Source organism: Jaculus jaculus, chromosome 3 (assembly GCF_020740685.1).
Source record: "Jaculus jaculus isolate mJacJac1 chromosome 3, mJacJac1.mat.Y.cur, whole genome shotgun sequence".
Taxonomy (NCBI): domain Eukaryota; kingdom Metazoa; phylum Chordata; class Mammalia; order Rodentia; family Dipodidae; genus Jaculus; species Jaculus jaculus.
This window is the reverse complement of record NC_059104.1, coordinates 89,715,353-89,731,089: the sequence shown is the minus strand read 5'-3', so window position 1 is coordinate 89,731,089 and position 15,737 is coordinate 89,715,353. Positions and strand designations below refer to the sequence as shown.

General features: G+C 37.5%; 1 pseudogene; it reads left to right on the top strand.

Annotated features, from left to right (window-relative positions):
* Positions 1-3,521: 3,521 nt before the first annotated feature.
* Positions 3,522-9,574, top strand: LOC105944919 (annotated as a pseudogene).
* The last annotated feature ends 6,163 nt before the right edge of the window (positions 9,575-15,737 follow it).

Below are 15,737 nucleotides of genomic sequence, written 5' to 3'. Positions count from 1 at the left end.
CTGAAAGTGACCAGCTGCCTCAAGCTCTTGCTGCTATGACTTTTCTGCAGTAATGGACTGGAACCAGAAACTGAAAGCTGAAAGCATTCTTCCCACTGACTGTAATTTTTTTTTTTTCTGGTCAAGTATTTGGTCCCAGAAATAAGACTAATATATTGTAATATTTTAAGAATTTTCTACTAATACTTAAGTGGAATACAACTCCAGCAAGTTATCAAATAGCAAAGTGATTACATAGTTTATTTTTTCATTAATACTAAAATATCTATACATTTCAACACTTACATCAATTTGTTATCACCAAATAATTTATTAAGGTGTTTGTGAAACAATAATGATACATATAAGGAGCAACCTTTTATTTTCTTTCTTTCTTTTTCTTGTGGTTTTTCAAGGTAGGGTCTTGCTGTAGCCCATGCTGACCTGGAATTCACTATGTATTCTCAGGGTGACCTCAGATTCATGACAATCCTCCTACCACTGCCTCCCAAGTGCTGTTATTAAAGGCATAAGCCACCACAACTGACTTCAGGAGCAACTTTTAATAATAACTACAAATCATTATCTATTCTCCAAACCTTAAATAAGTAGATAAACATTGAAAGAATGACCTCAACTGTTCCTGAATAATTTTTGGATTTAAAGTTGTCATAAAGGTCCCTTATAACTGTGGGTGGCTATAGTTTTCAACCTTTAATCTAGGGATTGCTACTACTTAAAAACAAAGAAAAGTATACACAAGGGAGTTAATAATAATTTCATACAAAGGATAAAAAAAATTAATTGCTCCTACGTTAGTAGCTTATCCCTAGTGAAAAAAATCTTGAGAGAATTTTCTTCTATGTATTTATATGTACCTCTTTTCCATCCAAACTGTACATGAAAAATTCAGGTGAATGTCTTGGAAACTTCAAAAAAGGAATCATGGCATTTGATTTATAATATTTACTTGAACTACTTAGAACTTGAAATCTAACTCTAATTGCCTACATAATAGAGAGCCAGGAAGCTGCCAGTACTACCAAATACCAAAACCGTCAATTTCAACCACCAACATTGTGTCTGAAAACAACATCAAAATAAGTGTGTTAACGGACACTTCATTTGGAGCTTACATACAATAGGAACAGAGGTTTCCAAAGAGAGAAAAAGTGAGTACCTGCTTTCCATTTATCTGAACACCTTGAGACCTCAGAATGTGGAAGGACTTTTATAAAGTTTTCCATATATTTTAAGGATTCCCTAAAGCTACATGAAAATTATCCCTTATGTTTTGTTATGATACATTAGAAGACAGAAAATTATTATTTTTATATTTCAACTGTTAGTTCTTCCAAACACAGTTGGTAATAGATAGATTTTACTATTGAGACATAATGCACCTCAACCTCAACTTTACTGGCTCTACATTTACCCTATAATAAAACATATAATATATACATCATTTGTGTTATTCACAATGTACGTAACAGGGGTGAATTGTTAATATGTTAATCTTAAATGTTGATCAATAATTAGTTTATGGATTGCCCTGGCCAGTGGGGAATCGAACAAAGAGGTGAGGTGAAAATCAAACTGAATGAAAGTAGGGAAACAAACACAAGAAGGAGACCATGCTAGACGTTTGTCATGGCCTCGAGAGTTTATTCTTACACATAGGTTTATATAGGGTTGTAGGGGGAAGGGGCCATGGCCAGGGCAAGGAGTTGTGGGGGAAGGGGACATATCCAAACATAAACCCACTCTCCAATATCAAACTACCCTCAATCATGGGGTACAAGAAGGCCTACACCTATTAAACTTTCTGTCAAAAAAGTAAGTGTTACCTCAATTTTCCGGGTGCTAACTTACTCTCCATGATTATAAAATATATCCCATGGTAATTCCCTCCCTCCCCACCCCCACACTTTCCCATTTGAAATTCCATTCTCCATCATATTACCTCCCCATTACAATCATTGTAATTACATATATACAATATCAACCTATTAAGTATCCTCCTCCCTTCCTTTCTCTACCCTTTATGTCTCCTTTTTACCTTACTGGCCTCTGCTACTAAGTATTTAAATTCTCACGCAGAAGCCCAATCATCTGTAGCTAGGATCCACATATGAGAGAGAACATGTGGCGCTTGGCTTTCTGGGCCTGGGTTACCTCACTTAGTATAATACTTTCCAGGTCCATCCATTTTTCTGCAAATTTCATAACTTCATTTTTCTTTACCGCTGAGTAGAACTCCATTGTATAAATATGCCACCTCTTCCTTATCCACTCATCTGTTGAGGGACATCTAGGCTGGTTCCATTTCCCAGCTATTATAAATTGAGCAGCAATAAACATGGTTGAGCATGTACTTCTAAGGAAATGAGATGAGTCCTTTGGATATATGCCTAGGAGTGCTATAGCTGGGTCATATGGTAGATCAATATTTAGCTGTTTAGGAACCTCCACACTGTTTTCCACAATGGCTGGACCAGATTGCATTCCCACCAGCAGTGTAGAAGGGTTCCTTTTTTTCCACATCCCTGCCAACATTTATGATCATTTGTTTTCATGATGGTGACCAATCTGACAGGAATGAGATGGAATCTCAATGTAGTTTTAATCTGCATTTCCCTGATGACTAGTGACGTAGAACATTTTTTTAGATGCTTATATGCCATTCGTATTTCTTCCTTTGAGAACTCTCTATTTAGCTCCATAGCCCATTTTTTGATTGGCTTGTTTGATTCCTTATTATTCAACTTTTTGAGTTCTTTGTATATCCTAGATATTAATCCTCTATCAGATATATCGCTGGCGAAGATTTTTTCCCATTTTGTAGGTTGCCTCTTTGCTTTTTTCACTGTGTCCTTTGCAGTGCAAAATCTTTGTAATTTCATGAGGTCCCAGTGATTAATCTGTGGTTTTATTGCCTGAGCAATTGGGGTTGTATTCAGAAAGTCTTTGCCAAGACCAATATGTTGAAGGGTTTCCCCTACTTTTTCCTCTAGCAGTTTCAGAGTTTCAGGTCTGATGCTAAATTTCAATATTATAATGGTTCTAAGTCATCCCAGCATCTTTATATAAACATTTTTTTTCTCTGAAGTAATCTGAGGAATGGCTATGTAAGTGAAATGAGGTACCCACAGAAGTATAAATATTAAATGATTCTATTTATAGAAGGTATATACAAGAGTTAACAATTAAGAATTCTTTATGCATACTACCTAAAAGTTCTTCCTCAAATGTATACTTAACAATACTTACCTGTTCTGTGTGTTATCTCTTAAATTTATGAATTGTATTTTTGCCTTTCACATTGTTTGAGATTAGTTTCTTCTTATTTCCATTGTCAATAGCAGATTTGCTGATTCATGAGCTTCAAGATTCTCATGATTCTGTCTCCCATTGCAGTGAAAACATTGGAATTACAAACATGTGTGCCACTTGTGTCTGACCTATTACCTATGACCCATATGTCAAGCCTTGGGCTGTGCCCTTTAATATATAAGTTTTTTTTTTTAGGTAACACTTCTATTTATAAATAATTATCTCAAGGAAGTTATTTAATGAGTATTTCTTCAATGTTTTCATACTTTCGTTTTTTAAATTTATTAGTTTTCTATTCAGCAAATACAGGCAGTTTTTTACCATTGTTTAGGCTCATTCATGACCTACCACCTCCCAATAACCCCTCCTTGTTGATGTAAATGTATCATGATATAAGTGGATTGTGGAGTTAGCCCACAGTTATTGGTATGATAAATGTCTCTGCATATCATGACCCAACATGTGACTCTGACATTCTTTCTACCCCTCTTCCACAAAATTTCCCTGAGCCATGTTGGGTTCATTTTTGGTCTGCTTCAGTGATGAGGTGTTGGGGCCTCTGAGGCTCTGGCTCTTTGATTTGGTAGGAGTTGATATTTCTCTGTGTTGGTTTCCTTACCCTTTCTGCTGGTATTTGGTTCATTGGGAAAACAGCACCCTTGCTTCTTTCGCCAATTTTCCTTACTTTCAGTTGGGCCCCTTTTGAGGTATGATGGGGCAGCTCTCTCCTTAGCATCTGCATCTATCTGAAAAAGAGAAGCAGATTCTCCAATGGAGAGTAAGTTAGCACCCGGAAAATTGAGGTAACACTTACTTTTTTGACAGAAAGTTTAATAGGTGTAGGCCTTCTTGTACCCCATGATTGAGGGTAGTTTGATATTGGAGAGTGGGTTTATGTTTGGATATGGTTCTGATTGTTTCCCATCTCCAGCTATGGGTCCCGTACCACTGAGGGGATCAGTTAGCCTAATCAAGAGCAGTTGGTTCCCCACCATAACTGTGTGCCACTATTGAACTTGTGTGAGCATCACACCAGGTTATTTGTTGCTAAGTAGGTTAGACCATGAGTTGCTTGGACAGATATTGGTCATTTCCCCCAGTCACCCATGTAGCACCTTCTGGCACTAGACATGCTGACTGTCTGGGGACTGACTCTCTCCTGGTTTCCATCCATGCCATTCCCTTTTACATGTCAGCTGGGTATGGAGTCTTCAGCAATAGGGTCTTACCACTGGCCTTTGATAGGTCATCAAGTACTCTGACAGAAGTCTGTCATTCTTCCAGGAAAACTTGTAGGTTTCTCCGATCAAAAGCTCATTGTGGGTGATAGCCCCATGCTGGTAGTGGGGGTTACAGGTCAGTTCCCACTAAGAAAATGAGGAAAAAAATAACTAATATACAAGAGTTAGAGAGGAGAGAGAGAGAGGGGGAAGGGGGAGAGGGAGAGAGGAAAGATGTAGAAGTTTTAGGTTAGACTTGATCCTACCCTCTCCAGTGTCTTGTGGTTCAGGTATTTCCTGTAAGGGTCTACTGAAGGTTCAGCCATTTGGCCTGAATTTTAGGAAGTAGAATTTTATGGTACCATTGCCATTTGGGTCCAGATTAGTGATTCCCACCCCTTCAATGGCCTTCCCTTACTCCCCATACATCCTAGTGTCTAGTCCATGTGCTTGCTGGGTATGTAAGGTAACTTTGGTAGATTCAGGTTAGGTGTTGTAGCTGAGTGAGACTAAGTGTCGATTTTTTTTTTTCTGTGACAGGGTAAGTTCACTGAGAATGATCTGTTCCAGGTTCAACCATTTTTCCTCAAATTTCTTTGTGTCATTTTTTCTTACTGCTGTATAGAATTCCATTGTGTAGATATACATCTTAGTTGTCCATTCTTCTAGTGATGGACATATGGGTTGATTCCAGGTCTTAGCTATTATTAATTGAGCCGCTACAAACATGGTTGAGCAAATCTCTCTGGCCTGTGGTTTGAAGGTTTTAGGGTAGATGCCCAGTAAGGGTATAACTGGGTCTGTTGGTATCTCTATAGTCAGCTTTTTCAGGAGTCTCCATATTGCTTTCCAAAGTAGTTGTACCATCCTACATTCCCACCAACAGTGAATGAGTGTTCCTTCTTCTCCACATCCTCGCTAGCATTTATTTTCATTTGATTTTTTGATGTTTGCTATCCTTATTGGGGTAAGATGGAATCTCATAGTTGTTTTAATTTGCATTTCTCTGATGATTAGGGATGATGAACATTTTCTTAAGTGTGTGTTTCCATTTGTATATCTTCCTCTGTGAACTGCCTGTTCATCACTTTGCCCCATTCTGTGAGTGGGGTGTTTGTCTTCTTATTATTTGGATTTTTGAGTTCTTTGTAGATTCTAGAGACTAGGCCTCTATCAGTTGGATAACCTGCAAATATTTTCTCCCATTCTGTGGGTAACCTATTGGTTTTGCTTATAATATGCTTGTCTGTAAAGAAACTCTTCAGCTTCATATGATCCCATTGATTAAATGACTGTTTAAGATCGTGAGCCACTGGGGTTTTGTTCAGGAAGTCTTTTTCCATTCCTATATCATGGAAAGTAATTCCTAAATTTTCTTCCAGTAGTATTCTAATTTCTGGTCTAATGTTGAGGTCTTTGATCCATTTGGATTTGAGTGCAGTGCATGGTGAAATGTGTGGATCAAGTTTTGGTTTCCTGCATATCATTATCCAGTTTGTCCAGCACCATTTGTTGAAGATGCTATCTTTTTTCCATCCTATATTGTTCAGGCTTTTGTTGAATATCAAGTAGCTATAGTTGCTTGACTTCAACACACCATTATCAGTAATAGACAGATCATCCAAACAGATGGAACATTCTGTAAAATAGACCATATACTGGGTCACAAAGACTGCCTCCACATATTTAGGAAAATCAACATAATTCCCTGCATGATATCAGATCACAATGCTATATTGCTAGAAATCAACAACAAAAGACCCACCAAGAATCCCAACGGCACCTGGAAACTGAACAGCACACTCTTAAGCAATAAATAGATAGTGGCTGAAATAAAAAATGAAATTGCAAAATTCCTGTAATTGAATGACAATGAGAACACATCATACCAAAATTAATGGACACAATGAAGGCAGTCCACAGGGGAAAATTCATAGCTCTCAATGCCTTCATAAAAAAGACAGAAAGATCCCAAATCAATAACCTAACGATCCACCTAAAGGCACTGGGAAAACAAGAAAAATCCAACCCAAAGAGCTCCAGAAGGAAAGAAATAATTAAAATCAGAGCAGAAATTAATGAATTGGAAACCAAGGAAACAATTAAGGCAATTGATAAAACAAAGGTCTGGTTCTTTGAAACAATAAGCAAGATTGACAAACCTCTGGCCAATTTGATCAAGCAAAAAAAGGAGAGCCTCCAAATTAACATAAGTCAAAATGAAAAAGGAGGGATCACAACAAACATAAGTGAAATTGGGAGAATCATCAGGACTTATTTCAAAAACCTCTACTCCACAAAACTGGATAATGTGGAGGAGATGGATAAATTCCTGGATGCATACTTTCTACCAAAGCTAAACTTAGAACATATTAATCACCTCAATGAACCCATCACACCCATGGAGATTGAAAAAGTAATAAAAAACCTCCCCAAAAAGAAGAGTACAGGACCAGATGGATTCTCAGCTGAATTTTATCAAACCTTCATGGAAGAACTCAACCCAATCTTCCTAAAATTGTGCCACACAATTGAAGGACACTGAAAGCTACCCAACTCCTTCTGTGAAGCTAGTATCACCCTAATCCCAAAACCAGGCAGAGATGCCACAAGGAAAGAAAACTACCGGCCTATTTCCCGAATGAACATAGATGCAAAATATAAGTTTTAAACATTTGATTTTACTTTTGCAAGGTAAGGTCTCACTGTAGCCCAAGCTGACTTTGTAGTTACAGGCTGGCTCTGAACTCATAGCAATTCATACCTCTGTCTCCCAAGTGCTAGGATTAGAAGTGTGTGCCACCATGCCCAACAAAATTTTTAAACTTTTTATGGTGTTTAATTTATTGTTTTTTAGAATAGTCTCTGGTCTACAGGTGTCAACACTTCCAAGGTAGCAAATATTTACTCTTAGATATATTCCATAATGTTTTAGCTTTAGTTGTTACATTTAGTTGTAGGACCTATTTGGAATTAACTTTGGCATGTGGGCTAAGAAAAGTGTTGTGTATTGGTTATTTTACAACTAATTATATCATTATATCAGTACCATTTCTTTAAGAATATCCTTTGCCCACTGAATTATCAGAAAGCTTTAATAATAATTTAATTATACATAGTTGTAAGATTATTTCTGGGAGGTCTATTTCATTCCATTTATCTGAGTTTCTTTTTTTCAATTTTTAAAAAATATATTTTATTTATTTATTTTAGAGAGACAAAGAGGGAAAGAGAGAGAGAGAATGGGTGGGCCAGGGTATCCAGCCACTGCAAATGAACTCCAGATGCATGTGCCCCCTTGGGCATCTGGCTTATGTGGGTCCTAGAGAATCGAACTGGGATCCTTTGGCTTTCAGGCAAATGCCTTAACCACTAAGCCATCTCTCCAGCCCCTGATCTGAGTTTCTATACTTCTAATTATACTACATTATTTTAAAATAAAAGTAAAGGAAATATTGGACTTGTTTGTATATTAACTTATGAGCAAGACTTTTAATGCCTCACCAGAAAGGGTTGAATTAGCTGTGGGAGTTTTGTGAATGTTATTTTAACTAAAAAGCACTTTCTTTGTAGAGAACTAATAAGTATTATAAGAAAGGCCATGAAAAGTTCTTATGAAACTTCATGAACATTACCCTATATGGGTTTCATTTGGGATGAGTTCATAAAATGGGAACAAATGCACGCAGACTAGAAGGTAGACAGACAGGTCTACCCAATAATTCTGTACATTATCCACAGCTTTGAGATTCTTCAAGACTTTAACATGAATGTGAGACTGTCAGAGAACTAGAAAAGCACTTAAATTCTATGTCACACCTCAATGTGTGGAAGGATAATAAAAAAATATCCCATTTTTTAAAAAAAAATTTTGTTTATTTATTTGAGAGTGACAGATACAGAAAGAAAGACAGATAGAGGGAGAGAGAGAGAATGGGCGTGCCAGGGCTTCCAGCCTCTGCAAACGAACTCCAGATGCGTGCGCCCCCTTGTGCATCTGGCTAACATGGGACCTGGGGAACCGAGCCTCCAACAGGGGTCCTTAGGCTTCACAGGCAAGCGCTTAACCGCTAAGCCATCTCTCCAGCCCCCCACTTTTTAATTCCTAAATTGAAGACCTATAAAAAAATGAAATCATTCCACAGTGACTGAGTTCATCCTTGAGGGGCTAACAGACAAGCCAGAGCTGCAGCTGCCCCTGTTCCTCCTCTTCCTAGGATTCTACGTGCTCACTGTGGTGGGGAACCTGGGCATCATCCTGATCCTGCTCAGTTCCCACCTGCACACTCCCATGTACTTCTTCCTCAGCAGCCTGTCCTTCATTGTCCTCTGTTATTCTACTGTCATCACCCCCAAAATGCTAGTGAACTTTGTGACAGAGAAAAATATCATCTCCTACCCTGATTCAGCTCTACTTCTTCCTTGTTTTTGTTATATCCGAATGTCACATGTTGGCTGCTATGGCATATGACCATTATGTTGCCATCTGTAACCCCTTACTGTGTAATGTGACCATGTACTATCAAGTCTGCTCCTGGATGGTTGGTGGGGTATATGGCATGGGCTTTATTGGTGCTGCAGTTCATACACTCTGATGGCTAAGGGTTCTTTTCTGTAAGGCCAATATAATAAACCATTACTTCTGTGATCTTTTTCCACTGATGGAGCTGGCCTGCTCCAGCACTTTTATCAACGAGGTAGTACTTTTATGCCTCAGTGCTTTTAATATCTTTATTCCCACCCTGGTCATTCTTAGCTCTTACATCTTCATCATTGCTAGCATCCTCCGCATTAAATCCACTGAGGGCAGGTTCAAAATCTTCAGCATGTGCAGCTCCCACTTCTTTGCTGTGGCTGTTTTTTTTGGACCTCTGGCATTCATGTATCTGCGGCCATCATCAGTCAGCTCTAAAGACCAAGGGAAAGTGTCATCTGTATTTTATACTACTGTTGTTTCCATGCTGAACCCTCTGATCTATAGCATGAGGAATAAGGATGTCAAACTTGTTCTAAATAAGATCCTTCAAAGAAATTTTACATGAAAAAGAACATTTTTCATTAGCAAAGTTTATAATTTCTGGAGTTTTGATGAGGAAACAGTCCAGAAATGTCAATGCATGGTCAATCATAAGATTATTTATAATATATAATTATTTGAGAACAAAGTTTTGGAGCAGAATTAGATTCCCAGGTTCAGATATGTGGATGGAGTGATTCTGAGATACCCAGAGTCCATCCACATAGAGTAACCTCTAACACTTCTAAATATTCTTACAACTCTTCAAATCTTTTTTTTTAATTATGATGGTTATTATGGCACATGGCTCTTGTAAGCAAGATTTAAACTTATTTAATGAAATAAATGCCTTTTGTAAGTACACTGTGATATTCTTTACCTTTGTATATGTGACCTTGTCTACCAAAGTGCATTGCCAAACATTCTAAAAATTTAATGTCTAAAGTGAATAATTTAAACAAAAATGAAAATATACAGAATGTATTGTCTACTTTTTCTAAGCATATAGAGTTTTATTAGGGAATATGGAGACCAGTGGGGAATAGTATAGTTCCTTCCACAAGGAAATAACACTGATGTATAAGAGTAGCAGTACTTGTTGGTGGGAATGTAGGATGGTACAACCACTTTGGAAAGCAATATGGAGACTCCTGAAAAAGCTGACTATAGAGATACCAACAGACCCAGTTATTCCCTTACTGGGCATCTACCCTAAAACCTTCAAACCACAGGCCAGAGAGATTTGCTCAACCATGTTTGTAGCGGCTCAATTTGTAATAGCTAAAAGCTGGAATCAACCCAGATGTCCATCATTAGAAGAATGGTTAACAAAGATGTGGTATATCTACACAATGGAATTCTACATACAGCAGTAAGAAAAAAATGACACAAAGAAATTTGAGGAAAAATGGTTGAACCTGGAACAGATCATTCTCAGCGAACTTACCCAATCACAGAACAAAAAAATTGACACATAGTCTCACTCATCTACAACACCTAACCTGAATCTACCCAAGATACCTTACATACCCAGCAATCACCTCATGGACTAGACAATAGGATGGATGGGAGGGCGGGCAGGGCATCGAAGGGTGGAAAACAGTAATCTGGACCCACACAGCAATGGTACCATAAAATTCTACTTCCTAAAAGACAGACCAAATGGCTGAACCTTCAGTAGACCCTTACAGGAAACACCTGAACCACAAGACACTGGAGAGGGTAGGATCAAGTCTAACCTAAATCTTCTACATCTTCCCTCCCTCCCTCTCCCCCTCTCCCCTCTCTAACTGTTGTATATTAATTATGTTTTTTCCTCAATTTCTTAGTGGGCACTGACCTGTAACCCCCACTTCTAGCTTGGGGCTACCATCCACAATGAGCTTTTGATCAGAGAAATCTACAAGGTTTCCCAAAGCAATGACAGACTTCTGTCAGAGTACTTGATGACCCACCAAAGGCCAGTGGTAAGACCCTATTGCTGAAGACTCCATACGCAGCTGACATGTAAAATGGAATGGCATGGCTGGAAGCCAGGAGAGAATCAGTCCCCAGACAGTCAGCATGTCTAGTGCCAGAAGGTGCTACATGGGCGACTGGGGGAAATGACCAATATCTGTCCAAGCAACTCATTGTCTAATCTAATTAGCAAAAAATAACCAGATGTGATGCCCACACAAGTGCAATAGTGGCACACAGCCATGGTTGGGAACCAACTGCTCTTGATTTGGCTAACTTATCCCCTCAGTGGTATGGGACCCATAGCTGGAGCTGGGAAACAAGTCAGAACCATACCCAAACATAAGCCCACTCTCCAATATCAAGCTACCATCAATCATGGGGTACAAGAGGGCCTACATCTATCAAACTCTATCAAAAAAGTAAGTGTTATCTCAATTTTCTGGGTGCTAACTTACTCTCCGTTGGAGAATCTGCTTCTCTTTTTCAGATAGATGCAGATCCTAAGGAGAGAGCTGCCCCATCATACCTCAAAAGGGGCCCAACTGAAACTAAGGACAATTGACGAAACAAGCAAGGGTGCTGTTTTCCTGTGAACTGGATACCAGCACAAAGGGGAAGGAAACTAATGCAGAGAAAAATCAACTCCTACTAAATCAGAGAGCCAGAGCCTCAGAGGCCCCAACACCTCAGCACTGAAGCAGACAAAAAATGACCTAACATGGCTCAGGGAAATTTTGTGGAAGAGGGGTGGAAAGAATGTCAGAGTCACATGTTGGGTCATGATTTCCAGAGACATTTATCATACCAATAACTGTGGGCTAACTACACAATGCACGACCCATTTACATCAACAAGGAGGGTCCAATGGGAGGGGGTAGATCATAGATGAGCCTAAACTATGGTACCAAACTGCCTGTATTTGCTGAAAAGAAAACTAATAAATTAAATTTAAAAAAAAGAGTAGCAGTACTAAAAATCTGCATGCATTTTGTACATCATCATATATTTTTGTGTTATTCTTTGATTCAGTTTGGGGGTATGCTAATGTTCTGATATTTCTATACCTATGTTCCTATTTCAAAGAATTTATGCACTTCCCTTGGCCTACATTATACAATATTGGTGACACCAATCTCTATTCAACTCCTATGCCTTCTCCTGTTGGGGACACCACATCTGCATAACCTTTCTCATCTCTCCTTAGAACTGCTTCTCAAATTCTTTGAAGCCAGATAGTTCTCTATGATTTTAGAGCTTCTTCCAGATGATAGATGTTGACTGTATTCTTTATGATTCTTATAAGCTCCAAAGTCTCCAAAAGTTGCATAATGAGACAACCATGGTCAGCTTCAAGTAACACCATACTTACCCTTATCCCAGACCACTTATTACATTGTTTCCATGGTGGCCGTAGCATCAGATTCATTAGATGTCTTTCTCAGCATGAGCATTTAATCCTGTTTACCCTACATCTGTAATATCAGCAGTCTTCTAAACAGTTACACAGTGAATGTTATGTCTTCATCTTGCCTTCAAATATATGGGGATATCTCCATGTGACCTCACATGTAGCATGAACATTTGTAATGAATAGGGGAAGATTCCCCTCTTTGAAAACTAGAATAAATGGTCTTTTTGATTTTCAATATATGAAGGAGTCCTCACCGTACCCCTTTTACTTTCCTTCAAATTACCATACATGTATATCTATCATGGATTGCTTATGTTTTTCATTGTTGTGACAAAATACCTGAAGAGAATTAACTTAAAGAAGGAAAGGGTTATTTTAGTTTACAGTTTGAGAGGATACAGTCCCTCATGATGGGGAAGTCATGGTGAAAAATTTATAGCAGTAACTGGTCACATAGAATCCATAGTCAGGAAGCAGAAGTGATGAATTTTGGTGCTCAGGTTATTTTCTCCTTTTTATTCAATCCAAGACCCCAACCCAGGGAATGGTACCTCCCCATTTAGGGTGACTTTTCCCTTCTCAATTAAGCTAATTTACAAAGCCTCGCATAGTCATACCCAGAGGCTGGTATCCTGTGTGATTGTGGATCCCATTAAATTGGCAATCAATGTGAAGCATCACAATCCACATATGGTTCTTTACATGACTGTCTTATATGGAGTTTTACATTTGGATTTAGCATCACATCTAAGAATAACAATAGTGACAAATATGATTAAAATAAAACATGTAATATATGAATACTATACATAATCTTTCTGTGTAGGGCACTTTCAGATATAATTGCTTTTATTGATTCCCATCTCCCTCCGACTCTTCCTCTCCTTCCGCCAACTACCTCCCCTGTACGTCCTTCGGTTTACATATCTCACCTATCATTTTGTCCATTCCTCCCCACCTCTTCCAGATCATATCTTTAAATTCACTTTTGGTTATATATCTATGTTTGTAGGTTTTTATTCATACTCCCCCATATATGCATACTTAGAGATATTATAAACTAAGATCCACACATCAGAGAAAGTTGTGATTTTGGTGTTTCTGAGTTTGAGTCACTTTACATAATGTGATTCTTTCCATATCCATCCATTTTCCTGCAAATTTCAAATTTTCATGTTTTCCTTAATGCTGAATTGAATTTCACTGTGTATATGTACTACATTTTTTATTATCCATTCATTTGTCACTGCACATATAAGCCATTTTCAATTCTTAGGTATTGTAAAAAAAAGAGTTTCAATAAACATGGATGTACAATAAACATGGACCTCATAGTAGAGTGTAGAAACCTTAGGGAGTATGTCCAGAATTGGCATAGCTGAATTGCATGGGAGGTCTATTTCTTTGTGAGTTACCTCCAAGCTAATGTCTACTATGGCTGTACTAGTCTGTACTCCCACCAAAGGAGATGAGGACTCCCCTTTCTCTGCATCCTTACCAGCATTTCTTGTCTGCTTTCTTGGTGCTAGCCATTCTGACTGTAAGAGGGTATCTCAAAATTATTTTGATTTACATTATTTTTATTTACCTTGGTACTAGCAATATTAAATATTTTAATACTTTGCCATTTGTGTTTCTTCTTTTGATAGCCATCTATTCAGTACATTAGCCCATTTGGTGATTGGCAATATACATTTGTGGTGCTTATGTTTTGCAGTTCTTTGTAAATTCTTGTTATTAGCCCTTGTCTGAAGTACAGGTGACAAAGGTTTTCTTCCTCACTTTAGGCCATCGGCCAGCTATGGTGATGGTTTCCTTTGCCAGTGTAGAAACTTTTAAATTTCATGTAGTCCCACTAATTCTTGGTACTATTTCCTATTTGGAAAGTTCATGCTTATGCCTATATCCTGGAGAATATTCCCTATATTTTTCTCCAGTTCATTCTATGTTTCTGGTTTTAGATTGTGGTTATTGATACATTTTCTTTCTCTCTCTCTCCATATATATATATATATATGTATATATATATATATGCGCATATATGTATATACATATATGTGTACATATATGTACACATGCATATATATGTACAATATATATATGGAGAGAGAGAGAGAGAGAAATACTCATCTAATTTCAATCTTCTGACAGTAGAGATCCTTCATTTGTTGAATAAATTGTATTTATTCCTCTGAATATTCTTGGCTCATTTGTCCAAGCATTGCAGTTTGACTTCTGGATCTTCCATTTTTGTTCCACTGGCCAGTCTGTTTTGTTGCCAGTACCATGCTATCTTTATAACTATTGCATTATAGTGTTATAATTTGAAATCAGGTTTTGTGATGCTTCTTGCTATGCTCTTTTTCCTTAGGATTATTGTGGCCTTTCACAGTGTTGTATGAATCCATACAATTTCCTGGATTAATTTTTCAAGATGTATCAGGGATATCATTGGAATTTTGATGGGCATTGCATTGAATATATTGATTATTTTTGGTAAGCTATTTTCACAGTGTTAATTCTTACACTCTCAGGATATGGAAGGTGTTTTTATTGTATGATACCTAGTTTGATTTCTTTTTTATTTAAGCTCTTTTTATTAATTTATTTTTTATTAGTTTTGTACTCAGTGAATACAGTCAAGTTGGTACCATTGTTAAGCTCATCCTTGTCCTACCTCCTCCCCCTGCCCCTTCCTTGTTGATTTCTTTTTTAATGTCTAGAAGTTATCATTGAAGTAATTTTTGGCTAGGTTTATTTCTAGGTATTTTTTTTATAATTACTGTGAATGGGATATTTTCCTTGATTTCTTTCTCTGCAAGTTCATTTTTGGTATATATAAAGGCTACTGATTTTGTGTATTTATTTTGTATCCTGCAAAATTACTGAAAGTATTTATTAATTCTAAGAGGCTCCTTTTTTGAAGATTCTACTGGGTTTTTAAAATATTGAATCATGTCATCTGAAAACAAGAATGGTTTGACTAGTTTCATTTGCATTTTTATTTTATTATTTTATGTCTTCTTTTTCTCATGTTGCTTTAGCTAGGCCTTTAAGCATGACATTGAATAGAAGTGGCAAATGTGGGCGTCCTTGCGCAGTTTCGATTTTAGAGAAAATGGCCTCAGTTTCCCTCCATGTAATATAATGTTAGCTGTGGGTTTGTTGCATGTGGCAATTATTTTGAAGTATGATGCATCTATTTTGATCTTTTCCATGACTTTCAATATGAAGATGTGTTGGACTTTGTTGAATGCCTCTTCTGTATCAATTAAGATGGGATCCTGTGATTTCTATTCTTAAGTTGATTTATGTG